The 25,477-nt window shown below is 37.3% G+C and overlaps 1 long non-coding RNA gene across 1 annotated transcript in view; it reads right to left on the bottom strand.

Annotated features, from left to right (window-relative positions):
* LOC143243141 (uncharacterized) overlaps positions 1 to 25,268 on the bottom strand; it is a 62,684-nt gene extending 37,416 nt beyond the window's left edge. The window contains exon 1 of the long non-coding RNA XR_013024016.1: positions 25,080 to 25,268. This is a non-coding gene — a long non-coding RNA (uncharacterized LOC143243141). The remainder of the gene's footprint in view (positions 1 to 25,079) is intronic.
* Positions 25,269 to 25,477: the final 209 nt, after the last annotated feature.

Below are 25,477 nucleotides of genomic sequence, written 5' to 3'. Positions count from 1 at the left end.
TTGTTCTTTGTAACAAGTGTTATATTAACATGAGTGTCTCTTGTTCTTTGTAACAAGTGTTACATTAACATGAGTGTCTTTGTTCTTTGTAACAAGTGTTACATTAACATGAGTGTCTCTTGTTCTTTGTAACAAGTGTTATATTAACACGAGTGTCTCTTGTTCTTTTGTAACAAGTGTTATATTAACATGAGTGTCTCTTGTTCTTTGTAACAAGTGTTATATTAACATGAGTGTCTTGTTCTTTGTAACAAGTGTTACATTAACATGAGTGTCTTGTTCTTTGTAACAAGTGTTACATTAACACGAGTTCTCTTGTTCTTTGTAACAAGTGTTATATTAACATGAGTTCTCTTGTTCTTTGTAACAAGTGTTATATTAACATGAGTGTCTCTTGTTCTTTGTAACAAGTGTTATATTAACATGAGTTCTCTTGTTCTTTTTAACAAGTGTTACATTAACACGAGTGTCTCTTGTTCTTTGTAACAAGTGTTATATTAACACGAGTGTCTTTTGTCTTTTGTAACAAGTGTTACATTAACATGAGTGTCTTGTCTTTGTTCTTTGTAACAAGTGTTACATTAACATGAGTGTCTCTTGTTCTTTTTAACAAGTGTTATATTAACATGAGTTCTCTTGTTCTTTGTAACAAGTGTTACATTAACATGAGTGTCTCTTGTTCTTTGTAACAAGTGTTATATTAACATGAGTTCTCTTGTTCTTTTAACAAGTGTTACATTAACATGAGTGTCTCTTGTTCTTTGTAACAAGTGTTATATTAACATGAGGTATCTTGTTCTTTTTAACAAGTGTTACATTAACACGAGTGTCTCTTGTTCTTTGTAACAAGTGTTATATTAACGTCTTTTGTTCTTTGTAACAAGTGTTACATAGAACATGAGTGTCTCTTGTTTTTGTTAACAAGTGTTATATTAACACGAGTTCTCTTGTTCTTTGTAAAAAGTGTTATATTAACACGAGTTCTCTTGTTCTTTGTAACAAGTGTTATATTAACATGATTGTTTCTTGTTCTTTGTAACAAGTGTTACATTAACATGAGTGTCTTTTGTTCTTTGTAACAAGTGTTATATTAACATGAGGTTTCTTGTTCTTTTTAACAAGTGTTACATTAACACGAGTGTCTCTTGTTCTTTGTAACAAGTGTTATATTAACATATCTCTTGTTCTTTGTAACAAGTGTTACATTAACACGAGTTTCTTGTTCTTTGTAACAAGTGTTATATTAACATGAGTGTTTCTTGTTCTTTGTAACAAGTGTTATAATAACATGATTGTCTCTTCTTTTTTTGTAACAAGTGTTATATTAACATGAGTTCTCTTGTTCTTTGTAACAAGTGTTACATTAACATCATTGTTTCTTTTTTTGTAACAAGTGTTACATTAACACGAGTGTCTCTTGTTCTTTGTAACAAGTGTTACATTAATATGATTGTTTCTTGTTTTTTGTAACAAGTGTTACATAAACATGAGTTCTCTTGTTCTTTGTAACAAGTGTTACAATTAACGTGAGTGTTTCTTGTTTTTTGAAACAAGTGTTATATTAACATGATTGTTTCTTGTTCTTTGTAACAAGTGTTACATTAACATGAATGTCTTGTTCATTGTAACAAGTGTTATATTAACATGAGTTCTCTTGTTCTTTGTAACAAGTGTTATATTAACACGAGTTCGTTTTAAGAGCTGTTACATTAACATCATTGTTTCTCGTTCTTTGTAACAAGTGTTATACTAACACGAGTTTTCTTGTTCTTTGTAACAAGTGTTATATTAACATGAGTGTCTCTTGTTCTTTGAAACAAGTGTTATATTAACATGATTGTCTCTTGTTTTTTTAACAAGTGTTATATTAACACGAGTTCTCTTGTTCTTTGTAACAAGTGTTACATTAACATGAGTGTCTCTAGTTCTTTGTAACTAGTGTTATATTAACACGAGTTCTCTTTTTTGTAATAAGTGTTACATTAACATGAGTGTCTTTTGTTCTTTGTAACAAGTGTTACATTAACACGAGTGTCTCTTGTTCTTTGTAACAAATGTTATATTAACATGAGTTCTCTTGTTCTTTGTAACAAGTGTTACATTAACACGAGTGTCTCTTGTTCTTTGTAACAAATGTTATATTAACATGAGTTCTCTTGTTCTTTGTAACAAGTGTTACATTAACACGAGTGTCTCTTGTTCTTTGTAACAAGTGTTATATTAACATGAGTTCTTGTTCTTTGTAACAAGTGTTACATTAACACGAGTGTCTCTTGTTCTTTGTAACAAGTGTTACATTAACACGAGTGTCTCTTGTTCTTTGTAACAAGTGTTACATTAACATGAGTGTCTCTTGTTCTTTGTAACAAGTGTTATATTAACACGAGTGTCTCTTGTTCTTTGTAACAAGTGTTATATTAACACGAGTGTCTCTTGTTCTTTGTAACAAGTGTTATATTAACACGAGTGTCTCTTGTTCTTTGTAACAAGTGTTATATTAACATCAGTGTCTTGTTCTTTGTAACAAGTGTTACATTAACATGAGTGTCTCTTGTTCTTTGTAACAAGTGTTACATTAACACGAGTTCTCTTGTTCTTTTTAACAAGTGTTATATTAACATGAGTTCTCTTGTTCTTTGTAACAAGTGTTACATTAACATGAGTGTCTCTTGTTCTTTGTAACAAGTGTTATATTAACATGAGGTCTCTTGTTCTTTTAACAAGTGTTACATTAACACGAGTGTCTCTTGTTCTTTGTAACAAGTGTTATATTAACACGAGTTCTCTTGTTCTTTGTAACAAGTGTTACATTAACATGAGTGTCTCTTGTTTTTTGTAACAAGTGTTACATTAACATGAGTGTCTCTTGTTCTTTGTAACAAGTGTTACATTAACATGAGTGTCTCTTGTTCTTTGTAACAAGTGTTATATTAACATGAGTTCTCTTGTTCTTTGTAACAAGTGTTATATTAACATGAGTTCTCTTGTTCTTTGTAACAAGTGTTACATTAACACGAGTGTCTCTTGTTCTTTGTAACAAGTGTTACATTAACATGAGTGTCTCTTGTTCTTTGTAACAAGTGTTATATTAACATGAGTGTCTCTTGTTCTTTTTAACAAGTGTTACATTAACATGAGTGTCTCTTGTTCTTTGTAACAAGTGTTATATTAACATGAGTGTCTCTTGTTCTTTTAACAAGTGTTACATTAACATGATTGTCTCTTGTTTTTTGTAACAAGTGTTATATTAACATGAGTTCTCTTGTTCTTTGTAACAAGTGTTATATTAACATGAGTGTCTCTTGTTCTTTGTAACAAGTGTTACATTAACATGAGTGTCTCTTGTTCTTTGTAACAAGTGTTACATTAACATGATTGTTTCTTGTTTTTTGTAACAAGTGTTACATTAACATGAGTTCTCTTGTTCTTTGTAACAAGTGTTACATTAACATGAGTGTTTCTTGTTTTTTTGTAACAAGTGTTATATTAACATGATTGTTTCTTGTTCTTTGTAACAAGTGTTATATTAACATGAGTTTCTTGTTCTTTGTAACAAGTGTTATATTAACATGAGTGTCTCTTGTTCTTTGTAAAGTGTTACATTAACAAGAGTTGTAACAAGTGTTATATTAACACGAATTCTTTTAACAGTGTTACATTAACATGATTGTTTCTCGTTCTTTGTAACAAGTGTTATATTAACACGAGTGTTTCTTGTTCTTTGTAACAAGTGTTATATTAACATGAGTGTCTCTTGTTCTTTGTAACAAGTGTTATATTAACATGATTGTCTCTTGTTTTTTGTAACAAGTGTAATATATAAACACGAGTTCTCTTGTTCTTTGTAACAAGTGTTACATTAACATGAGTGTCTCTTGTTCTTTGTAAAAGTGTTATATTAACACGAGTTCTCTTTCTTTGTAAAAGTGTTACATTAACATGAGTGTCTTTTGTTCTTGATAACAAGTGTTACATTAACATGAGTGTCTCTTGTTCTTGGTAACAAATGTTATATTAACATGAGTTCTCTTGTTCTTTTAACAAGTGTTACATTAACACGAGTGTCTCTTGTTCTTTGTAACAAGTGTTATATTAACATGAGTTCTCTTGTTCTTTTTAACAACTGTTACATTAACACGAGTGTCTCTTGTTCTTTGTAACAAGTGTTACATTAACACGAGTGTCTCTTGTTCTTTGTAACAAGTGTTACATTAACACGAGTGTCTCTTGTTCTTTGTAACAAGTGTTATATTAACACGAGTGTCTCTTGTTCTTTGTAACAAGTGTTATATTAACACGAGTGTCTCTTGTTCTTTGTAACAAATGTTATATTAACACGAGTGTCTCTTGTTCTTTGTAACAAGTGTTATATTGACATCAGTGTCTTGTTCTTTGTAACAAGTGTTACATTTACATGAGTGTCTCTTTTTTTGTAACAAGTGTTACATTAACATGTCTCTTGGTCTTTGTAACAAGAGTTATATTAACACGAGTTCTCATGTTCTTCACAATAAGTCATATTAACATGAGTCTCTTGTTCTTTGTAACAAGTGTTACATTAACACGAGTGTCTCTTGTTCTTTGTAACAAGTGTTAGATTAACACGAGTGTCTTTGTTTTTTGCAACAAGTGTTACATTAACATGAATGTCTTGTTCTTTATTAAAAATGCTCTATTAACACGAGTTCTCTTGTTCTTTTTAACAAGTGTTATATTAACATGAGTTCTCTTGTTCTTTGCAATAAGTGTAAAATTACCATGAGTGTCTCTTGTTCTTTGTAACAAGTGTTATATTGACATGAGGAATCTTGTTCTTTTTAACCAGTGTTACATTAACACGAGTGTCTCTTGTTCTTCGTAACAAGTGTTATATTAACACTAGTTTTCTTCTTTGTAAAAGTGTTACATTAACATGAGTGTCTTTTGTTTTTGATAAGAAGTGTTACATTAATATGAGCGTCTCTTTTTCTTCGTAACAAATGTTACATTAACATGAGCGTCTCTTGTTCTTGGTAACAAATGTTATATTGACATAAATTCTCTTGTTCTTTTTAAGAACTGTTACATTAACACGATTGTCTCTTGTTCTTGGTAACAAATGTTATATTGACATGAGTTCTCTTGTTCTTTTAACAACTGTTACATTAACACGAGTTTCTCCCTGTTCTTTGTAATAAGTGTTACATTAACTTGAGTGTCTCTTGTTCTTTGTAATAAGTTTTACATTAACACGAGTGTCTTTGTTTTTTGTAACAAGTGTTATATTAACATGAATGTCTTGTTCTTTATTACAAGTGCTCTATTAACACGAGTTCTCTTGTTCTTTGTAGGAAGTGTTATATTAACTGGAGTTCTCTCGTTCTTTGTAATAAGTATAAAATTAACATGAGTGTCTCTTGTTCTTTGTAAGAAGTGTTACATAAACGTGTCTTTTTTTTTTTGTAACAAGTGTCACATTAACATGAGTGTCGTGTTCTTTGTAAGAAGTGTTATATTAATATGTTACTTGTTACAAAGAACAAGAGAACTCGTGTTTATGTAACACTTGTTACAAAGAACAAGAGAATTCGTGTTTATCTAATACTTGTTACAATGTACAAGAGAATCTCATGTTAAATTAACACTTGTTACAAAGAACAAGAGAACTCGTATTAATATAACACTTGTTACAAAGAACTACAGACTCTCATGTTAATGTAACACTTGTTACAAAGAAAAAGAAACAATCATATCAATGTAACACTTGTTACAAAGAACAAGAAGTGTCAATATAACAGTTGCTACAAAAAAAGAGACAATCATGTTAATATAACATTTGTTACAAAGAACAAGAGAACTCGTGTTAATGTAATACTTGTTACAAAGAACAAGGAAACTCGTTAATACAAAACTTGGTACAATAAGCAGGAGACACTCGTGTTAATGTGACACTTGTTACAAGGAACAAGACACACTCGTGATAATTTAACACTTGTTACACAGAAAGAGACACTCGTGTTAATATAACACTTATTACAAAGAACAAGAGACACTCATCTTAGTTTAACACTTATTGCAAAGAACAAGAGAAATCGTTTTAATATAACACTTGTTACAAAGAACAAGAGACACTCATCTTAATGTAACACGTGTTGCAAAGAATAAAAAACAGTCATGTTAATCTAACACTTGTTTCAAAGAACAAGAGAAATCTTGTTAATGTAACACTTGTTAGAAAGAACTAGAATTCGTGTTAATATAACAGTTGCTACAAAAACAAGAGTCATTCATGATAATGTAACACATGTTTCAAAGAACAAGAGACACTCATGTCAATATAACAAGTGTTACATTAATATCAGTGTCTCATGTTCTTTGTAACAAGTATTACATTAACATGAGTGTCTCTTGCTCTTTGTAACAAGTGTTATATTAACACTAGTTCTCTTCTTTGTAATAAGTGTTACATTAACATGAGTGTCTCTTGTTCTTTGTAACAAGTGTTACATTAACATGAGTGTCTCTTGTTCTTTGTAACAAGTGTTACATTAACACGAGTGTCTCTTGTTCTTTGTAACAAGTTTTACATTAACACGAGTTCTCTTGTTCTTTGTAACAAATGTTATATTAACATGATTGTCTCTTTTTTGTAGCAACTGTTATATTAACACGACTTCTTGTTCTTTGTAACAAGTGTTACATTGATATGAGTGTCTCTTGTTCTTTGTAACAAGTGTTATATTAACACGAGTTCTCTTGTTCTTTGTAACAAGTATTACATTAACATGAGAGTCTCTTGTTCTTTGTAACAAGTGTTACATAAACACGGATTCTCTTGTTCTTTGTAAAAAGTAACATGTTAATATAACACTTGTTACAAAAAGAACAAAAGTGTTAACAATTAACATGTGTCAAGAGAACCTCTTTTTTGTAACAAGTGTTACAAGAAACAGAGATGTCTCTTGTTCTTTGTAACAAGTGTTACATTAACACAGAGACTCTCTGTTCTTTATAATAAGTGTTACCATTAACAAGAGACGCTCATGTTAATGTAACAAGTGTTATCAAGAACAAAAGACTCTTGTTCTTAATGTAACAAGTGTTACATTAACATGAGTGTCTCTTTAACATGAGTTCTTTGTAACAAGTGTTATATTAACACGAGTTCTCTTGTTCTTTGTAACAAGTGTTATATTAACATGAGTGTCTCTTGTTCTTTGTAACAAGTGTTACATTAACATGAGTGTCTCTTGTTCTTTGTAACAAGTGTTATATTAACATGAGTGTCTCTTGTTCTTTGTAACAAGTGTTACATTAACATGAGTGTCTCTTGTTCTTTGTAACAAGTGTTATATTAACATGAGAACAAGTGTTACTTAACATGAGTGTCTTTGTTTTTTGTAACAAGTGTTACATTAACATGAGTGTCTCTTGTTCTTTGTAACAAGTGTTATATTAACACGAGTTCTCTTGTTCTTTGTAACAAGTGTTACATTAACATGAGTTCTCTTGTTCTTTGTAACAAGTGTTACATTAACACGAGTTCTCTTGTTCTTGTAACTTTGTTACATTAACATGAGTGTCTCTTGTTCTTTGTAACAAGTGTTAATTAACATGAGTGTTCTTTGTAACAAGTGTTATATTAACACGACAAGTGTTACAAGTGTTACATTACATGAGTGTCTCTTGTTCTTTGTAACAAGTGTTACATTAACACGAGTGTCTCTTGTTCTTTGTAACAAGTGTTACTTAACATGTTCTTTGTAATGTAACACTTGTTACAAAGAACAAAAGACACTCATGTTAATGTAACACTTGTTACAAAGAACAAAAGACACTCACGTTAATGTAACACTTGTTACAAAGAACAAGAGACACTCATGGTAATTTTACTCTTATTGCAAAGAACAAGAGAACTCCAGTTAATATACCACTTGCTACAAACAACAAGAGAACTCGTGTTAATAGAGCATTTGTAATAAAGAACAAGACATTCATGTTAATGTAACACTTGTTATAAAAAATAAAGACACGTGTTAATCTAACATTTGTTACAAAGAACAAGAGAACTCGAATTAATATAACACTTGTTACAAAGAACAAGAAACACTCATGTTGATATAACACTTGTTACAAAGAACAAGAAGTGTTAATATAACAGTTGCTACAAAAACAAAGTCATTCATGATAATGTAACACATGTTTCAAAGAACATGAGACACTGATGTCAATATAACAAGTGTTACATTAATATGAGTGTCTCATGTTCTTTGTAACAAGTGTTACATTAACATGAGTGTCTCTTGCTCTTTGTAACAAGTGTTATATTAACACGAGTTCTCTTCTTTGTAATAAGTGTTACATTAACATAAGTGTCTTTTGTTCTTGATAAGAAGTGTTACATTAACATGAGCGTCTCTTGTTCTTGGTAACAAGTATTATATTGACATGAGTTCTCTTTTTCTTTGTAATAAGTGTAAAATTAACATGAATGACTTGTTCTTTGTAACAAGTGTTATATTAACATGTTACTTTTTACAAAGAACAAGAGAACCCGTGTTTATGTAACACTTGTTGCAAAGAACATGAGAATTCGTGTTTATCTAACACTTCTTACAAAATATAAAAGAACTCGTATTAATATAACACTTGATACAAAGAACTAGAGACACTCATGTTAATGTAAGACTTGTTACAAAGAACATGAGACACTCATATTAATGTAACACTTGTTATATTGACATCAGTGTCTCTTGTTCTTTGAAACATGTGTTACATTATCATGAATGACTCTTGTTTTTGTAGCAACTGTTATATTAACACGAATGTTCTTGTTCTTTGTAACAAGTGTTATATCAACATGAGTGACTCTTGTTCTTTGTAACAAGTGTTATATTAATACGAGTTCTCTTGTTCTTTGTAACAAGTGTTACATTAACATGAGTGTCTGTAGTTCTTTGTAACAAGTGTTACATTAACATGAGTCTCTTGTACATTGTAACAAATGTTAGATAAACACGAGTTCTCTTGTTCTTTGTAACAAGTAATATATTAATACAACACTTGTTACAAAGAACACAACACTCATGTTAATGGAACACTTGTTACAAAGAACAAAAGACACTCATGTTAATGTAACACTTCTTACAAAGAACAAAAGACACTCACGTGTATATAACATTCGTTACAAAGAACAAAAGACACTCACGTTAATGTAACACTTGTTACAAAGAACAAGAGACCCTCATTGTAATTTTACTCTTATTGCAAAGAACAAGAGAACTCCAGTTAATATACCACTTGCTACAAAGAACAAGAGAACTCGTGTTAATAGAGCATTTGTAATAAAGAACAAGACATTCATGTTAATGTAACACTTGTTACAAAAAACAAAGACACTCGTCTTAATAGAGCATTTGTAATAAAGAACAAGACATTCATGTTTATGTAACACTTGTTACAAAGAACTAGAGACACTCATGTTAATGTAACACTTGTTACAAAGAACAAGAGACACTCATGTTGATATAACAAGTGCCTTTATTAACGTAAGTGTTTCCTATTCTTTGTAACAACTGTTACATTAACGTGAGTGTCTATTGTTTTTTTTAACAAATGTTTCAATAACACGAGTGTCTCTTGTTCTTTGTAAAAGTGTTACATTAACATGAGTGTCTTTTGTTCTTTGTAATAAGTGTTATATTAATATGATTGTTTCTTGCTCTTTTTAACAAGTGTTACATTAACACGAGTGTCTCTTGTCCTTCGTAACAAGTGTTATATTAACATATCTCTTGTTCTTTGTAACAAATGTTATAATAATAAGAGTGTCTCTTGTTCTTTGTAACAAGTGTTACATTAACACGAGTGTCTTTGTTTTTTGTAACAAGTGTTACATTAACATGAATGTCTTGTTCTTTATTACAAGTGCTCTATTAACACGAGTTCTCTTGTTCTTTGTAGGAAGTGTTATATTAACTGGAGTTCTCTCGTTCTTTGCCATAAGTATAAAATTAACATGAGTGTCTCTTGTTCTTTGTAAGAAGTGTTACATAAACGTCTCTTTTGTTCTTTGTAACAAGTGTTATATTGACATGAGGAATCTTGTTCTTTGTAACAAATGTTATATTGACATCAGTGTCTTGTACTTTGTAACAAGTGTTACATTTACATGAGTGTCTCATGTTGTTTGTAACAAGAGTTATATTAATATGATGGTTTCTTAGTCTTTGTAACAAGAGTTATATTAACACGAGTTCTCATGTTCTTCACAATAAGTCATATTAACATGAGTCTCTTGTTCTTTGTAACAAATGTTATATTGACATCAGTGTCATGTACTTTGTAACAAGTGTTTCATTAACACGAGTTCTTTTGTTCTTTGTAAACGTTTTACATTAACATGAGTGTCTCTTTTTCTTTGTAATAAGTGTTACACAAACACGAGTTCTCTTGTTCTTTTTTAACAAGTGTTAAGTTAACATGAGTGTCTTTTGTTCTTTGGAAGAAGTGTTATATTAACATCAATGTTTTTCGTTTTTTGTAACAAGTGTTATATTAACAAGAGTTTTCTTGTTCTTTTAATAAGTGTTACACTAACATGAGTGTCTCTTGTACTTTGTAACAAGTGTTATAATAACGTGACTGTTTCTTGTTCTTTGTAACAAATGTTATAATAACGTGAGTGTTGTTTTTTGAAACAAGTCTTACATTAACATGAGTGTCTCTTGTTCTTCGTAACATGTTTATATTAACACGAGTTCTCTCATTCTTTGAAACAACTGTTATATTAACATGATTGTTTCTTGTTCTTTGTATCAAGTGTAATATAAACACGAGTTCTCTTGTTCTTTGTAACAAGTATTACATTAACATGAGTGTCTCTTGCTCTTTGTAACAAGTGTTATATTAACACGAGTTCTCTTCTTTGTAATAAGTGTTACATTAACATGAGTGTCTTTTGTACTTGATAAGAAGTGTTACATTAACATGAGTGTATCTTGTTCTTGGTAACAAATGTTAAAAAGACAAGAGTTCTCTTGTTCTTTTTAACAACTGTTACAATAACACGAGTATCTTGTTCTTTATAATAAGTGTTACATTAACTCGAGTGTCTCTTGTTCTTTGTAACAAGTGTTAGATTAACACGAATGTCTTGTTCTTTTTTACTTATGCTCTATTAATACGAGTTCTCTTGTTCTTTGTAGCAAGTGTTATATTAACTGGAGTTCTCTTGTTCTTTGCAATAAGTGTAAAATTACCATGAGTTTCTCTTGTTCTTTTTAACATGTGTTACATAAACATGAGTGTCTTTTGTTCTTCGTAACAAGTGTTATATTGACATCAGTGTCTTGTTCTTTGAAACGTGTTAGAATAATATGATTGTTTCTTGTTTTTTGTAACAAGTGTTAGATAAACACGTGTTCTCTTGTTCTTTGTAACAAGTGTTACATTAACGTGAGTGTCTCTTGTTCTTTCTAACAAGTATTATAATAACGTGAGTGTTTCTTGTTTTTTCAAAGAAGTGTTATATTAACATGATTGTTTCTTATTCTTTGTAACAAGTGTTAGACTAACATGAGTGTCTTGTTCTTTTTGATAGGTGTTATATCAATAGGAGTTCTCTTATTCTTTGTAACAAGTGTTATATTAACACGAGTTCTTTTGTTCTTTTTAACAGCTGTTACATTAACATCATTGTTTCTAGTTCTTTCTAACAAGTGTTATACTAACACGAGTTCTCTTATTCTTTGTAAGAAGTATTACATTAACATGAGTGTGTCTTGCTCTTTGTAAAAAGTGTTATATTAACACGAGTGTCTCTTGTTTTTTGCAACAAGTGTTACATCAACATGAGTGTCTTGTTCTTTATTACAAGTCCTATATTAACACAAGTTCTCTTGTTCTTTGTAGCATGTGTGATATTAACTGCAGTTCTCTTGTTCTTTCAATAAGTGTTATATTAACATGAGTGTTTCTTGTTCTTTGTAAGAAATGTTACATTAACACGAATTCTCCTGTTCTTTGTAGCAAGTGTTATATTAACGTGAGTGTCTATTGTTCTTTGTAACAAGTATTACATTAACAGGAGTGTTTCTCGTTCTTTTTAACAAGTGTTACATTAACACGAGTTTTCTTGTTATTTGTAAAAGTGTTATATTAACATTATTGTCTGTTGTTCTTTGAGGCAAGTGTTATGTTAACCCGAGATCTCTTGTTCTTTGTAGTAAGTTTTACGTAAACATGTATGTCTCTTGTTCTTTGAAACAAGTGTTATATTTATATGAGTGTATCTTGTTCTTTGTAACATGTTTTACATTAACACGAGTTCTCTTCTTTGTAATAAGTGTTACTTTAACATTAGTGTCTTTTGTTGTTGATATGAAGTGTCACATTAACTAGAGTGTTTCTTGTTCTTGTTAACCAGTGTTATATTGACATCAGTTATCTTGTTCTTTTTAACAAGTGTTATATTGACATGAGTTCTATTGTTCTTTTTAACAAGTGTTACATTCACATGAGTGTTTCTTGCTCTTTGTAAAAAGTGTTATATTAACACGAGTTATCTTGTTCTTTTTAACAAGTGTTATATTAACGTCATTGTATCTTGTTCTTTCTAGCAAGTGTAATATAAATACGATTTCTTTTGTTCTTTGTAATAAGTGTTACATTAAAATGAGTGTCTCTTGCTCTTTGTAAAAAGTGTTATATTAACACGAGTTCTCTTCTTTGTAATAAGTGTTACTTTAACATGAGTGTCTCATGTTCTTGGTAACGTGTTATATTAACATGAGTGTCACTTGTTCTTTGTAACAAATGTTATATTGACACGAGTTCTCTTGTTCTTTTTAACAACTGTTACAATAATACGAGTGTCTCTTGTTCTTTTTAACAACTGTTACAATAACACGAGTGTCTCTTGTTCTTTGTAACAAGTGTTACATAAACAGGGTCTCTTGTTCTTTGTAACAAGTGTTATAAAAACGTGCGTGTTTCTTGTTCTTTTTAACAAGTGTTACATTAACATGAGTGTCTGTTGTTCTTTGTAACAACTGTTATATTATCACGAGTTTTCTTGTTCTTTGTAATAAGTGTTACATTAACACGAGTGTCTCTTGTACTGTGTAACAAGTGTTATATTAACATAAGTGTCTCTTTTTCTTTGTAATAAGTGTTATATTAACATGAGTGTCTATTGTTTATTGAAACAAGTGTTATATTAACACGAGTTTTATTGTTCTTTATAACAAGTGTTTTATTAACATGAGTGTTGTTCTTTGTAACAAGTGTTATATTAACACGAATTCTCATGTTATTTGTAATAAGTGTTACATTAAGACGAGTGTGTCTTGTTTTTTGTATGAAGTGTTATAATAACGTGATTGTTTCTTGTTCTTTGTGACAAGTGTTATATTAACACGAGATCTCTTGTTCTTTGTAATAAGTGTTACATTAACACAAGTTCTCTTGTTCTTTGTAACAAGTGTTGCATTAACACAAGTTCTCTTGTTCTTTGTAACAAGTGTTGCATTAACACAAGTTCTCTTGTTCTTTGTAACAAGTGTTGCATTAACAAGTTTCTCTTTTTCTTTCTAACAAGTGTTATATAAATTCCTGTCCTCTTGTTGTTTGTAACAATTGTTATATTAACATGAGTGTCTCTTGTTCTTTGAAACAAGTGTTATATTAATATGATTGTTTCCTGTTCTTTGTAACAAGTGTTACATTAATATTAGTGTTTCTTGTTCTTTGTAACAAGTGTTACATTAACATGAGTGTCGTATTCTTTGTAACGAGTGTTACATTAACATGTGTGTCTCGTTCTTTGTAACAAGTTTTAGATATACGAGTTGTTCTTTTTAACAAGTGTTACATTAACACGAGTGTCTTTTGTTCTTTGCAAGAAGTGTTATTTTACCATGAGTGATCATTGTTCTTTTTACAAGTGTCATATTAACATTTTTCTCTCTTGTTCTTTGTAACAATTGTTATATTAACATGAGTGTCTCTTGCTTTTTGTAAAAAGTGTTATATTAACACGAGTGGGGGAAATTTCCCTAAAAACGAGGGTAAGCAGTGTCCGAAATGTCCCTAGCAATGGTGGTAACCAGTGGTGGAAATGTCCTTAGCATCGGGTATAAGCAGTGGAGAAATTTCCCCTTTAGCGGGGTGTATTCAGTGGGGAAATGTCCCTAGCAATGGAAGTAATCAATGGGAAAAATGTCCTAGCAACGTGGGGTAAGCAGTGGGGGAAATGTCCCTATTAACGGGTGCAAGTTGAGGAAGAAATTTCCCTAGCAATAGAAGTAACAGTAAGGTAAATGTCCCAAGGCAGGGGTAAGCAGTGGGAGAAATGTCCCTAGCAACAGGTGTAAGCAGTGTCCGAAATGTCCCTAGCAACGGGGTAAACAATGTGTGAAATGACCCGAGTAACAGGGGTAAGCAGTAAAGGAAATGTTCCTAGCAACAGGAGTAAGCAGTGGGAAAAATGTATCTTGGAACGTGGGTGAGCAATGGTGGAAGTGTCCTTAACAACGGGTGGTTAGTAGTGGGAGAAATATCCCAAGCAACGGGTGAGGGTAGAGGGGGAAATTTCTTTAGCAATGGTGGTAAGAAGTGGGGAAATGTCTCGAACAACGGGGGCAAGGATTGGCCGAAATGTCCCCAGCAACGCGGTGTAAGCAGTGTCGGAAATGTTTCTATTAACGGGGTAAGCAGTGTCCGAAATGTCCCTAGCAACGGAGGTAATCAGTAGGGGAAATCTTCCTGGCAACGGATGTAAGCAGTGTGGGAAATCTCCCTAAAATCAGGGGTAAGCTTTGGGGTAAATGTCCCTAGCAACGTGAGGTAAGCAGTGGGGGATATTTTCCTAGTAACGTGGTATATTCAGGAGGGAAAATGTCCCTTTAACGGGGATAAACAGTGGGGAAACGTCCCTAAGAACGGGTGTAAGAAGTGTTGGAAAAGTCCCTAGCAACAAGGGTAAACAGTAAGTGAATTGTCCCTAGCAACAGGGTAAGAAGTGTGGGAAATGTTCCTAGTAATGGGGATAAGCAGAATCGGAAATGTCCCTAGCAAGGGGGAAAGGAGTGTAAGAAATGTCTCTACTAACCGGGGTAAGCAGTGCAAGAAATATCCCCAGCAACGGGGGTAGCACTTGGGAAATATCCTTAGCAATGGGGGTAAGCAGTGGGGAAAATGTCCCTAGCAACCGGGTGTAATCAGTCGAGGAATGTGTCTTTCAACGGGGTAAATAGTGAAGGAAATTTTCCTAGCAACGGGAGGAAAGTAGTAAGGAAAATGTCCCTAGCAATGGGGTAAGCAGTGGGGGAAAAATCCCTAAGAACTGGTGTAAGCAGTGTCCAAAATGTCCCTAGTAACGGGGGTAAGCAGTAGGGGAAATGCCCTTAGCAACAAGAGTAAGCAGTGGGGAAATTGTCCCTAGCAATGGTGGTAAGAACTGGAGGAAATGTACCTAGCAATGCGGGTAAGCTTTTGGGGAAATGTCCTTGGCAACTGGGGTAAACAGTGGAGGAAAAGTCCCTAGCAATGGTGGTAAACAGTGTAGGAAATGTCCCTAGCAACAGTGGTAAGAACTGGGGAAAATGTACCTAATAACGGGGTAAAGAAGTGAGGTAAAGGTCCCTAGCAATGGGGGTAAGCTCTTAGGGACATGTCCTTAGCAACAAGGAATAAACACAGGGGAAATGACCCTAGCAACGGGTGGTAAGAAGTGGAGGAAATGTCCCTAGCAACTGGTGAGGGTAGAGGGGGGTATGCCCCTAGCAACGGGTGAGGGTAGAGGGGGGAAATGTCTCGAGCAACGAGGGCAAGCAGTGGCAGAAATGTCCTCAGCAACGCGGTGTAAGCAGTGTCGGAAATGTTTCTATTATCGGGGTAAGCAGTTACCGAAATGACCCTAGAAACGGAGGTAAGCAGTAGGGTAAATCTTCCTGGCAACAGAGGTAAGCAGTGTGGGAAATCTCCCTAAAATCAGGGTTAAGCATTGGGGTAAATGTCCCCAGCAACTTGAGGTAAGCAGTGGGGGATATTTCCCTAGTAACGTGGTATATTCAGTGGGAGAAAGGTCACTTTAACGGGGTAAACAGTGGGGGAAATGTCCCTAACAACGGGATAAGAAGTGTGGGAAATGTTCCTAGCAGGGGGGTAATGAGTGTGGGAAATGTTCCTAGCAGGGGGGTAATGAGTGTAGGAAATGCCTCTAGTAACCGGGGTAACAAGTGCAACCAATTTCCCCAGAAACGTTGGTAAGAACTTGGGAAATGTCCTTAGCAACGGGGGTAAGCACTTCGGAAATATCCTTAGCAACAGGGGTTATCAGTGGGGAAAATGTCTAGCAACTGGGTGTATTCAGTCAGGCAATGTGCCTCTCAACGGGGGTAAGCAGTGTTCGAAATGTCCCTAGCAACGGCGGTAAGCAGTGGGGAAAATGTCCTTAGCAACGGGGGTAAGCAGTGGGGTTAATTTCCCTAGCAACGGGGTAAGAACTGGAGGAAATGTACCTAGTAACAGGGGAAAGAAACGGGGTAAAGGTCCCTAGCAAGGGGGTAAAGAGTGTAGGAAATGTCCCTAGCAATGAGTGGTAAGAATTGGACGAAATGTACCTAGTAACAGGGGAAACAAGTGGGGTAAAGGTCCCTAGCAACAGGGGTAAGCTCTTAGGGAAATGTCCTTAGGAACTGGGGTAAACAGTGGGGGAAATATCCCTAGCAATGGGTAGTAAGCACTGGGGGAAATGTCCCTAGCAATCAGGGTAAGCAGTGTCGGATATGTCCCTAGCAAATGGGGTAAGCAGTGTCTGAAATGTCCCTAGAAACGGGGGTAAGCAGTGGGGTTAATTTTCTAGCAACAGGGAAAACAGGTTGGGAAATGTCTCTAGAAACGGTGGATAAGCAGGGGGAAAGGTCCTTAGCAACGGGTGGTAAGCAGTGGGGTAAATGTGCCTAGCAACTGGGTAAGAAGTGTGGGAAATGTTCCTAGTAATGTGGTTAAGCATAATCGGAAATGTCCCTAGCAGGGGGGTAATGAGTGAAGGCAATGTCTCTAGTAACTTGGGTAAGCAGTGCCAGAAATGTCCCCAGCAACGGGGGTAAGCACTTGGGAAATGTTTTTAGCAACGGGGTTACCAGTGGGGAAAATGTCCCTAGCAACCGGGTGTAATCAGTCGAGGAATGTGTCTTTCAACGGGGTAAATAGTGAAGGAAATTTTCCTAGCAACGGGAGGAAAGTAGTAAGGAAAATGTCCCTAGCAATGGGGTAAGCAGTGGGGGAAAAATCCCTAAGAACTGGTGTAAGCAGTGTCCAAAATGTCCCTAGTAACGGGGGTAAGCAGTAGGGGAAATGCCCTTAGCAACAAGAGTAAGCAGTGGGGAAATTGTCCCTAGCAATGGTGGTAAGAACTGGAGGAAATGTACCTAGCAATGCGGGTAAGCTTTTGGGGAAATGTCCTTGGCAACTGGGGTAAACAGTGGAGGAAAAGTCCCTAGCAATGGTGGTAAACAGTGTAGGAAATGTCCCTAGCAACAGTGGTAAGAACTGGGGAAAATGTACCTAATAACGGGGTAAAGAAGTGGGGTAAAGGTCCCTAGCAATGGGGGTAAGCTCTTAGGGACATGTCCTTAGCAACAAGGAATAAACACAGGGGAAATGACCCTAGCAACGGGTGGTAAGAACTGGAGGAAATGTACCTAGTAACAGGGGAAAGAAACGGGGTAAAGGTCCCTAGCAAGGGGGTAAAGAGTGTAGGAAATGTCCCTAGCAATGAGTGGTAAGAATTGGACGAAATGTACCTAGTAACAGGGGAAACAAGTGGGGTAAAGGTCCCTAGCAACAGGGGTAAGCTCTTAGGGAAATGTCCTTAGGAACTGGGGTAAACAGTGGGGGAAATATCCCTAGCAATGGGTAGTAAGCACTGGGGGAAATGTCCCTAGCAATCAGGGTAAGCAGTGTCGGATATGTCCCTAGCAAATGGGGTAAGCAGTGTCTGAAATGTCCCTAGAAACGGGGGTAAGCAGTGGGGTTAATTTTCTAGCAACAGGGAAAACAGGTTGGGAAATGTCTCTAGAAACGGTGGATAAGCAGGGGGAAAGGTCCTTAGCAACGGGTGGTAAGCAGTGGGGTAAATGTGCCTAGCAACTGGGTAAGAAGTGTGGGAAATGTTCCTAGTAATGTGGTTAAGCATAATCGGAAATGTCCCTAGCAGGGGGTAATGAGTGAAGGCAATGTCTCTAGTAACTTGGGTAAGCAGTGCCAGAAATGTCCCCAGCAACGGGGGTAAGCACTTGGGAAATGTTTTAGCAACGGGTTACCAGTGGGGAAAATGTCCCTAGCAACCCGGTGTATTCAGTCGGGGAATGTGCCTCTCAACAAGGGTAAACAGTGAAGGAAATGTCCCTAACAATGGGGGGAAAGTAGTCCCTAGCTACGGTGGTAAGCACTGGGGGAAATGTCCCTAGCAACCGGGGTAAGCAATGTCGGATATGTCCCTAGCAAATGGGGTAAGCAGTGTCCGAAATGTCCCTAGCTCGGGGGTAAGCCTTGGGGAAATGTCCTTAGCAGCTGGGGTAAAGAGTGTAGGAAATGTCCCTAGCAATGAGTGGTAAGAAGTGGAGGAAATGTCCCTAGCAATGAGTGGTAAGAAGTGGAGGAAATGTCCCTAGCAATGGTGGTAAGAATTGGAGGAAATGTCCCTAGTAACGGGGGAAAGAAGTGGGGGAAATGTCCCTAGCAACTGGGTAAGAAGTGGGGGAAATGTCCCTAGCAATGGGTGGTAAGCAGTGGGTGAATGTCCCTAGCAACGGGGGTAAGCTCTTGGGGAAATGTCCTTTGCAACTGGGGTAAACAGTGGGGGAAATGGCTCTAGCAATGGGAGGGAAGCAATAGGGGATATGTCCCAAGTTACGGGGGTATGGAGTGTCGGAAATGTCCCTAGTAACGGGGGTAAGCAGTGGGGGATCTTTCCCGAGCAATAGTGGTAAACAGTGTAGGAAATGTCCCTAGCAACGGGGGTAAGCTCTTGGAGAAATATCCTTTCCAACTGGGGTAAACAGTGGGGGAAATGGCCCTAGCAATGGGAGGGAAGCAATAGGGGATATGTCCCAAGTTACGGGGGTATGGAGTGTCGGAAATGTCCCTAGTAACGGGGGTAAGCAGTGGGGGAACTTTCCCGAGCAATAGTGGTAAACAGTGTAGGAAATGTCCCTAGCAACGGGGGTAAGCTCTTGGGGAAATATCCTTTGCAACTGGGGTAAACAGTGGGGGAAATGGCCCTAGCAATGGGAGGGAAGCAATAGGGGATATGTCCCAAGTTACGGGGATATGGAGTGTCGGAAATGTCCCTAGTAACGGGGGTAAGCAGTGGGGGAACTTTCCCGAGCAATAGTGGTAAACAGTGGAGGAAATGTCCTTAGCAACAGGGTTAAAGAGTGTAAGAAATGTCCCTAGCAATGAGTGGTAAGAACTGGGGGAAATGTCCCTAGCAACAAGGGTAAGCAGTGTGTGATATGTCTCTAGCAAATGGGGTAAGCAGTGTCCGAAATGTCCCTAGAAACGGTGATAAGCAGTGGGGTTAATTTTCTAGCAACGGGGAGAACAGGTTGGGAAATGTCCCCAGCAACGGGGGTAAGCAGTGGGGGAACTTTCCCGAGCAATAGTGGTAAACAGTGTAGGAAATGTCCCTAGCAACGGGGGTAAGCTCTTGGAGAAATGTCCCTAGTAACGGGGGTAAGCAGTGGGGGAACTTTCCCGAGCAATAGTGGTAAACAGTGTAGGAAATGTCCCTAGCAACGGGGGTAAGCTCTTGGGGAAATGTCCCTAGCAACGGGGGTAAGCAGTGGGGAAATGTCCCTAGCAATAGTGGTAAACAGTGTAGGAAATGTCCCTAGCAACGGGGGTAAGCTCTTGGGGAAATATCCTTTGCAACTGGGGTAAGCAGTGGGGGAACTTTCCCGAGCAATAGTGGTAAACAGTGGAGGAAATGTCCTTAGCAACAGGGGTAAAGAGTGTAAGAAATGTCCCTAGCAATGAGTGGTAAGAACTGGGGGAAATGTCCCTAGCAACGGTGGTAAGAATTGGAGGAAATGCACATAGTAACTGGGGAAAGAAGTGGGGTAAAGGACCCTAGCAATGGGGTAAGCACTGGGGGAAATGTCTCTAGCAACAAGGGTAAGCAGTGTGTGATATGTCTCTAGCAAATGGGGTAAGCAGTGTCCGAAATGTCCCTAGAAACGGTGATAAGCAGTGGGGTTAATTTTCTAGCAACGGGGAGAACAGGTTGGGAAATGTCCCCAGCAACGGGGGTAAGCACTTGGGAAATGTTCTTTGCAACTGGGGTAAACAGTGGGGGAAATGTTTCTAGCAACGGATGTTAAGCAGTGCGGGAAATGTTCCTAGCAATGGGGGTAACCACTGGGGGAAAAGTCCCTAGCAATGGGTGGTAAGAAGTGGCGGAAATGTCCCTAGCAACGGGTGGTAAGAAGTGGGGGAAATGTTCCTAGTAATGGGGGTAAGCAGAATCGGAAATGTCCCTAGCAGGGGGTAAGGAGTGTAGGAAATGTCTCTAGTAACAGTGGTAAGCAGTGCAAGAAATGCCCCCAGTAATAGGAGTAAGCACTTGGGAAATGTCCTTAGCAACGGGAGTAAGCTATTTGGAAATGTCCCTAGCAACCGGGTGTATTGAGTCGGGGAATGTGCCTCTCAGCGGGGGAAACAGTGAAGGAAATGTCCCTAACAACGGGGTGAAAGTAGTATGGAAAATGTCCCAAGCAATGTGGTAAGCAGAGGGGAGAAATCCCTAAGAACTGGTGTAAGCACTGTCCAAAATGTCCCTAGCAACTGGGGTAAACATTAGGGGAAATGTCCTTAGCAAAAAGGGTAAGCTGTGGGGGAAATGTCCCTAGCAATGGTGGTAAACAGTGTAGGAAATGTCCCTAGCAACGTGTGGTGAGAAGTGATGAAAATGTTCTTAGCAACGGTGGTAAGAACTGGGGGAAATTTACCTAGTAACGGGGGAAAGTGGGGTAAAGGTCCATAGCAACGGGGGTAAGCTCTTAGGGAAATGCCCTTAGCAACTGGGGTAAACAGTGGGGGAAATTTTCTTAGCAATGATTGCTAAGCAGTGGGGGAAAAGTCCCTAGTAACGGGGGTAATCACTGGGGGAAATGTCCCTAGCAATGGGAGGGAAGCAGTGGGAAGAATGTCCCTAGCAATGGTGGTAAACAGTGGGGGAAATGTTCCTAGCAATGGGGAATAAACACAGGGAAATGTCCCTCGCAACTGGTGGTAAGAAGTGGAGGAAATGTCCCTAGCCACGGTGGTAAGCACTGGGGGAAATGTCCCTAGCAACCGGGATAAGCAGTGTCTGTAATGTTTCTAGCAACCGGGGTAAGCAGTGTCCGAAATGTCCCTAGCAACGGGGTAAACAGGTTGGGAAATGTCTCTAGAACCGGGGTGTAAGCAGGGGGAAAGGTCATAAGCAATGGGGTAAGAAGTGTGGGAAATGTTCCTAATAATGGGGGTAAGCAGAATCGGAAATGTCTCTATCAGGGGGTAAGGAGTGTAGGAAATGTCTCTAGTAATCGGGGTAAGCAGTGCCAGAAATGTCCCCAGCAACGGGGGTAAGCAGTGTGGAAAATGTCCCCAGCAACGGGGGTAAGCAGTGTGGAAAATGTCCCCAGCAACGGGGGTAAGCAGTGTGGAAAATATCCCTAGCAACGGGGGTAAGCAGTAGGGGAAATGTCCTTTGCAACAAGGGTAAGCAGTGAGTGAAATGTCCCTAGCAACGGTGGTAAGAATTGGAGGAAATGCACATAGTAACGGGGGAAAGAAGTGGGGTAAAGGACCCTAGCAATGGGGTAAGAACTGGGGGAAATGTCCCTAGCAACAAGGGTAAGCAGTGTGTGATATGTCTCTAGCAAATGGGGTAAGCAGTGTCCGAAATGTCCCTAGAAACGGTGATAAGCAGTGAGGTTAATTTTCTAGCAACGGGGAAAACAGGTTGGGAAATGTCCCCAGCAACGGGGGTAAGCACTTGGGAAATGTTCTTTGCAACTGGGGTAAACAGTGGGGGAAATGTTTCTAGCAACGGATGTTAAGCAGTGCGGGAAATGTCCCTAGCAATGGGGGTAACCACTGGGGGAAAAGTCCCTAGCAATGGGTGGTAAGAAGTGGCGGAAATGTCCCTAGCAACGGGTGGTAAGAAGTGGGGGAAATGTTCCTAGTAATGGGGGTAAGCAGAATCGGAAATGTCCCTAGCAGGGGGTAAGGAGTGTAGGAAATGTCTCTAGTAATCGGGGTAAGCAGTGTGGAAAATGTCCCCAGCAACGGGGGTAAGCAGTGTGGAAAATATCCCTAGCAACGGGGGTAAGCAGTAGGGGAAATGTCCTTTGCAACAAGGGTAAGCAGTGGATGAAATGTCCCTAGCAACGGGTGGTAAGAAGTGAGGGAAATATTTCTAGCAACGGTGGTAAGAACTGAGGGAAATGTACCTAGTAACGGGGGAAAGAAGTGGGGTAAAGGTCCCAAGCAACAGGGGTAAGCTCTTAGGGAAATGTTCTTTGCAACTGGGGTAAACAGTGGGGGAAATGTTTCTAGCAACGGATGTTAAGCAGTGCGGGAAATGTCCCTAGCAATGGGGGTAACCACTGGGGGAAAAGTCCCTAGCAATGGGTGGTAAGAAGTGGCGGAAATGTCCCTAGCAACGGTGGTAAGAACTGGGGGAAATGTACCTAGTAACGGGGGAAAGAAGTGGGGTAAAGTTCCCTAGCAACGGGGGGTAAGGTCTTGGGGAAATGTCCTTAGGAACTTCGGTAAGCAGTGGGGGAAATGTCCCTAGCAACCAAGGTAAGCAGTGTCGGATATGTCCCTTGCAAATGGGGTAAACAGTGTCCGAAATGTCCCTAGCAACAAGAGTAAACAGTAAGGGAAATGTCCGTAGCAATGGGATAAGAAGTGTGGGAAATGTTCCTAGTAATGTGGTTAAGCATAATCGGAAATGTCCCTAGCAGGGGGGTAATGAGTGAAGGCAATGTCTCTAGTAACCGGAGTAAGCAGTGCAAGAAATGCCGCCAGCAACGGGGGTAAGCACTTGGGAAATGTCCTTAGCAACGGGGTAAGCAGTGGGGAAAATGTCCCTAGTAACCGGGTGTATTGAGTCGGGGAATGTGCCTTTCAATGGGGTAAACAGTGAAGGAAGTGACCCTAGCAACGGGGAAATTAGTATGGTAAATGTCCGTATCAATGGGGTAAGTAGTGGGGGAAAAATCCCTATGAACTGGTGTAAGCAGTGTCCAAAATGTCCCTAGCAACGGGGGGTAAGCAGTGGGAGAAATGTCCCTAGCAATGGTGGTAAACAGTGTAGGAATTGTCCCTGCATCGGGTGGTAAGAAGTGAGGGAAATGTCCCTAGCAACGGTGGTAAGAACTGGGGAAATGTACCTAGAAACGGGGAAAGAAGTGGGGTAAAGGTCCCTAGCAATGGGGTAAGCTCTTAGGGAAATGTCCTCAGGAACTGGGGTAAATAGTGGGGAAATGTCCCTAGCAACGGGTGGTAAGCAGTGGGGAAAAGTCCATAGTAACGGGTAATCACTGGGGAAATGTCCCGAGCAATGGGATTGAAGCAGTGGGAAGAATGTCCTTAGCAACGGGGTAAGCATTGGGGTAACTTTCCATCGCAACTGTGGTAAACAGTGGAGGAAATGTCCCTAGGAACAGGGAATAAACACAGGGGAAATGTCCCTTGCAATTGGTGGTAAGAAGTGTAGTAAATGTCCCTAGCTACGGTGGTAAGTACTGGAGAAAATGTCCCTAGCAATGTGGTTAGCACTAGGGAAATGTCCCTAGCAACCGGGTAAGCAGTGTCAGATATGTCCCTAGCAAATGGGGTAAGCAGTGTCCGAAATGTCCCTAGCAAATGGGGTAAGCAGTGCCTGAAATGTCCCTAGCAAATGGGGTAAGCAGTGGGGGAAATGTCCAATGGTTATCTAAAAAAATACAACAAATTAACATTTTCAAAGGGAGTCACTTTTTCTGTCCATCGCCTTATATGTAATATTTATGTATGTATATGAATACATTGTTTGGAAATAACATGGGAAAAGTAGTTTAAAGTCGACATTTGGTGGCCAGAGTAACATTGGCTGCATTTTAGTAGATTAGTATTTGGTAAAATAGTCACATTACATTTAGAGAAAAAGAGAGGACGCCATTACATTTGAAAATTGTTGAGAAAATCACTAAAATATTTTTAGTGTTTAATTGATTATTCAATTCACATATAGAAGTAAGTGTATTTTAGGGACTATTTCAAAATATGGAAAGAGGTGAGTGGGGGCCACCGTGTTTGATTCACTAGATTTTGAGTTTTCTCAGCAAAGAGAAAAGATAAAAGGTCTTTATTTTATATTCTAGCTTTTTAATATTGGTAATTTGAATTCCTAATTCATACAAGACTACAGACTTTGTATTTTGATATCACAAACATCTAACTTGAACCAGTGCTGTTTTCAACATACCACATAAAACACAAAAATTGAACTTTAATGTTTAATTTTAATTAAGAAATTAAATAATATTTAATATGAAAATCTGAATTATAATGTACAGTTTGATACTAAACTTAAGGAGATAAATTCATAAAATAGTAGTTCAATAAAATTTTGAATGTTGGTCAACAAAAACAATGACATGGCCTTTGACCCATGACCCATTTCAAAACAGTTAACATGAAATTCAGTTTGCACACAAGACTAGTTAATGCCTGAATCACTCTGAATTGGTAGCATTACAGACAAATTTTAGAAAAATATTCTATAACTAAGTTTGGATTTTCTGTGTACACCATATTTGTAATGTTTACTAATAACTTACATAATTTTATGAAGATGCCCAAAGTATATTTGCAATTATTACATGCATAAAATTACACATTAACAGTTCAATCTAACTGCCCAACTCCACAAGCACAAGATTAAAAGAATTTCTTTTAACAAGGCATTTTCATTTTTTGGAAATCAGGATTTGAAAAAACAAAATCATTAACTCGTTATACAACATTTATATTTTCTAATTTACTACATAACTTACTTCTCAGGAATTCTTTTTCTTCCTGTAAAAGAGGATATTTTACCACTTGAGCAAGATCTTTAAGAAGTATAATTATAACTTCACTCTCTGCAGGTGGTAAGTCAGGAGGGATATTACTCTCCAACAGATTCACTAAGTAACTGTACAGTCTGGTTCACTGTCTTTTTTTGGTGTTTCATGATGTTCCTCAGTTTTGCAGCTTTAAGCACCTACAGAATATAAAAGAAATACACAATATAATCGTAAGCTGTTTATCTTTAAAACACACATGGATAACATGAACTTTTAACTGAAACTGTTGTAAAAGTTTTGATAAATTGAAAGAGAAATGTAATGATAATAAGATCAAAGCACCAGCCATTTTGCATTATGGCTGGTGGGAAAAAGTTATATCAAAA

The sequence above is a fragment of the Tachypleus tridentatus genome, unplaced genomic scaffold (assembly GCF_004210375.1).
Source record: "Tachypleus tridentatus isolate NWPU-2018 unplaced genomic scaffold, ASM421037v1 Hic_cluster_2, whole genome shotgun sequence".
Taxonomy (NCBI): Eukaryota; Metazoa; Arthropoda; class Merostomata; order Xiphosura; family Limulidae; genus Tachypleus; species Tachypleus tridentatus.
The sequence above is the reverse complement of the archived record's forward strand: the minus strand, read 5'-3'. Positions and strand labels throughout refer to the sequence as shown.